Source organism: Odontomachus brunneus, unplaced genomic scaffold, assembly GCF_010583005.1.
Source record: "Odontomachus brunneus isolate Ranch 3 - 2012 unplaced genomic scaffold, Obru_v1 Obru_scaffold_027, whole genome shotgun sequence".
Lineage (NCBI taxonomy): Eukaryota > Metazoa > Arthropoda > Insecta > Hymenoptera > Formicidae > Odontomachus > Odontomachus brunneus.
In genome coordinates this window covers 2203860-2207743 of record NW_022639477.1, presented here as the reverse complement: position 1 = coordinate 2207743, position 3884 = coordinate 2203860, and the positions used below count along the sequence as shown (strand labels likewise).

Sequence of the window (3884 nt, the reverse complement as noted above, 5' to 3'; positions counted from 1 at the left end):
TCTCTCTCTCTCTCTCTCTCTCTCTCTCTCTCTCTCTCTCTCTCTCTCTCTCTCTCCCCCTCCCTCCCTCCCTCCCTCTCGCTTTTCCAAGCACAAGTGGTAGTAGCCACCCGCACTTTTCAACGAATTCCCAGTTTAACGTTTAACAAGCGGGCTGAATCTCTCGCCGTCTAATCATTCGCGTGTCCCTGCGTTTTCTTATTGTTATTAATTTTCAAATTAATAAATTGACACTTATTATCTCGATCTCCCGTCGTTCCATCGATTCACGGAGAATTACATTAAAAATGATCGGTTAATAAATGCACTTCTCGCTGCCGCGCTTTTTATTCTATTTACGCGGAGCTGCGCGAAAATCGCGCTGCGTAACGCATGAAACGTAGAGGCGCAAAAATCGCGACGAAAAATTGAGAAACGAAAAGTTAGGAAAATACGATACGAACTAAAGGCCGCTGCTGCATCATTAAAAACATCGTCGTAATTCTGCACCCTCAAACGAGCGAACCTCATTGTAGAACCGGAGGAGGGCTGTGCGCGCGAGCGACGACTTTTTAGAGAGCGTAGTCGTTGATTGTCATCAGTTTCCCGCATCGGCGAAAATGTCAGAGACGAAAATCGTTTTAAATCCACGACGGGGCGCGCGAGCGCGCGTTCTCGACCCACTTTAGAATTCTATTTAAACGAATACACCCTCCCGTTAAAACGCGACACGCCGCGAATTTCCAACAATGAAAGAGAACGGCGAAGAATTTTCCGTTTGAAAATAACAGGAGATTAACGCGGGCTCATCGTTCCGGGACAAGTGTAACGCGTTTCGACGATCAATCGACGTGCGAGATATCTTTTGTTCATGTATCGCGCGACATATTCTGGAAGAAAGTTGAGGCAAAAGAAGAAAAAAAAATAAAACACGGAATAATCGCCGTGAGAGGCGCGCAAATCGCAGCATCGAACAAGTGCGGTGCCATGAAAATCGGACTCATCCATCATCCGCCGTGCGATCGAGTGTATCTTGTTGAGTGTCGAATTAATAATAACTCGCGAACGCCGAGGAACAACATTGTCAACAACGTGTCGCCCCGGCTGATTTCGCAATCACGTTACTTAACCGGCGGATTCTACCGGGAAAAATGGACGGTACGCGACGTGCAACGCGCGCGGCGGCGTTACGCGGTCACGCAACGCGTAGGTAAGCGCGAGTCACGTAGATATCACGCACGCACGCACGCACGCACGCACATCCGTACTTGGACGACACGCTCGTACGATCTAACGGAGAGAACTCTTACCCTAATGAAGCATCGCGATTTATCAATTAGACCGGCGCTGTAGTATCACCCCGGTACGATCGCGTCTTCGAGGTCGTGGCGTGCGTGCCGTGCGTGATACGGCTCGTCCCGCTATTCGTACACTTCCCACCCCCACCACCCCCGACCATCCCCTGTCCTAGACGCTTTATCTATCGAGCTTTCTTCCTTGCTTTCGCGCTCCTATCCATGTCCCGTCTGTGTCTCTCTTTCTCTCTCTTTCTCCTTCTGTCTTTCTCTCGCTCTCTCTCGTGGCAACACCTCCACCACCGCCGCCGCCGGAGGAGTCGGATACATAATTCTTCGAGGAGAACCATTTCCTATATTACGGTCGCGCGCGCCAGCGACTCCCAGACTGACTCACGATATTATTCTCAGACCGGTGGAAGGCGGGACAAGAAGCTTCTTCGCCATCGCGTGTCGCGCGGAAGAGATCGATAAATAAATTTCGTTGCGTAAACCTCGGTACCCTCACCGCCGCCGCCGCCGCCGCCGACGACAACGACGCCGCCGTCGCTATACGCGGAGGCATTCGATACGTCCGCGTATATTCGATGCGCCGTCGTGGTCGACGGAGTATGGGATAACACGGGGGGTGGAATGAGGTATGTGCGTGTATGTGCAGTGAGTGTGTACGCGTGTGGAATAATGACGGTTACGAGGACGGTAACACAATAGAGCAAAAATAATATAATACGTCCGACTTGATCGAGAGTCGCGATCAAGTAAAATAATAAATCACGAATCTTTCGCGAGCGCGAATGCCGAGACGGCAAGAGAAAAGGAAGAAGAGAAGAGCAGCGTGAAACTGATAACATATCTTGGATCTTATCGACTCGTGTCTTTACACAACGCTCCTGGCAAACAATCGCGGCGATTACTCTTTCACGTATCTGATCCATCTAATCGTTCGCTTTAGCGACGCTCATAAATATTACTCATTGAATATCGATATGAAGACGTAACGGAAATTAGCGTAATCGATTACCAAGCGTTTCGTTCTCTTCTTTTTTCTTCTCTAACACTTTACACGGTCACAAAAGGAGCTCTGTACGCGATAAAACGACTTGAATATACTGTAAAATGATAACATAGCTATCTCTCGTGCAAAAAAAAAGAGATTTGAACATAATATCTCACATGGAAAAAAAGATTTGGTTGATTAACCAAATATCTGGTCGAATATGAACGATCCAAAAATTCCGATGGAAGTAACCCAAATTCTGTTAAAGTTAATAAGATTACTTTTAAGTTAACATGAAAATAACCAGACATGTTTTGTTAAATAACCAGACATGTTTGATTAGTCTACCAAAAATCTTGTTAAACAAAATTCGGGTTACTTCAATCGGAATTTCTGGATCGTTCATATTCGACCAGATATTTGGTTAATTCAACCAAATCTTTTTTTCCGTGCGTAAAATCAGATCGAAGGCAGAAGCGATAATACCGGAGAGATCCCCGATAGACGGAAAAGTCGGATCATGCCGCGCAGACGACGCTACGAGGATGGACCCGCCATAAGTCACCCTCGAAATCGCTATTGCTGGTACATACGATCGTAATGTAAAGTTCGATTTGGAAAAGAAACGACGCTATTAGAAAGTCTCGATAGCCCCCGGAATCGGAGCCGCTCGCTCGCGCGCGCGCGAGAACCGGAGAACGATATATTTTGAAATCGCTCAGGTGGACCAGATGGACGAGGTGTCTCGACTCAAGGAGACAATACTCGACCCCCAAGGAGGGAAAAGCTCGCGAACATTTGCGAATAAGAGCGCACGGGCAGAGCTCGATCGTGTATCCAAGTACCGACAGATCTGGATATGAGTCGAAACATCTATGTCCAAGACGATATACAAAGTTTCCCGCGTTACTATATCGAAAAACGAACAATCATCAATCGACGTCGCAGCCTATATTCTATCCACGACGAGACACCCGACATCGTTCACGGGGCATCCACCTTAACGGCGATCTCGCGGCGAGATCCCCTTGAAAGCGTGCTGCAAGTCGACGCCCTTGTATTCTAAAACCGTTTAGGTGGACCGGATGGCGGAGCGTCTAAACTCGCGGAGTACAATAGCCGCGGGCGGCGGGGCGAAGAGAGGGAGGAGAGGCAGAAGAAAGGAGCAAAGTACGGAACGGAGGATTCGCGAGCGCCGCGTGTTTATCTCGCATAGCTCGGAATAGAAGTAACTATACCGTGTGGTATGAGCGTAGGTAGATAGGTAGATAGGCAGATAGGTAGATAGGTGGGTAGGCAGGCAAGCAGGGTTACGAAACGGCGAGGGAGCGGAGGGAATCGATAACACATGACGGCATATAGGCACATACTGAACTGACCACAGAATGCCATCCGCGCGCCTCCCATCGCCGCGCTATCCCCGTGTGTCTGTTGGCCTCCCTTCGTCCCGCTGTCCTCACGGTCCCCTTCCGCCCTTAGCAGTCTCCTGAACCACCCCCCGTTGCATCCCCACGACACGCACGAAACTGTACGGGCCCTGCGTCGGCACACCGGTCCCCCGCACTCTCTCTCTCTCTCTCTCTCTCTCTCTCTCTCTCTCTCTCTCTCTCTCT

General features: G+C 49.3%; 1 protein-coding gene across 11 annotated transcripts in view; it reads right to left on the bottom strand.

Annotated features, from left to right (window-relative positions):
• LOC116842723 (mRNA decay activator protein ZFP36L3-like) overlaps positions 1-3884 on the bottom strand; it is a 442334-nt gene that overhangs the window by 394936 nt on the left and 43514 nt on the right. The gene's annotated exons all lie outside the window — the stretch shown is intronic.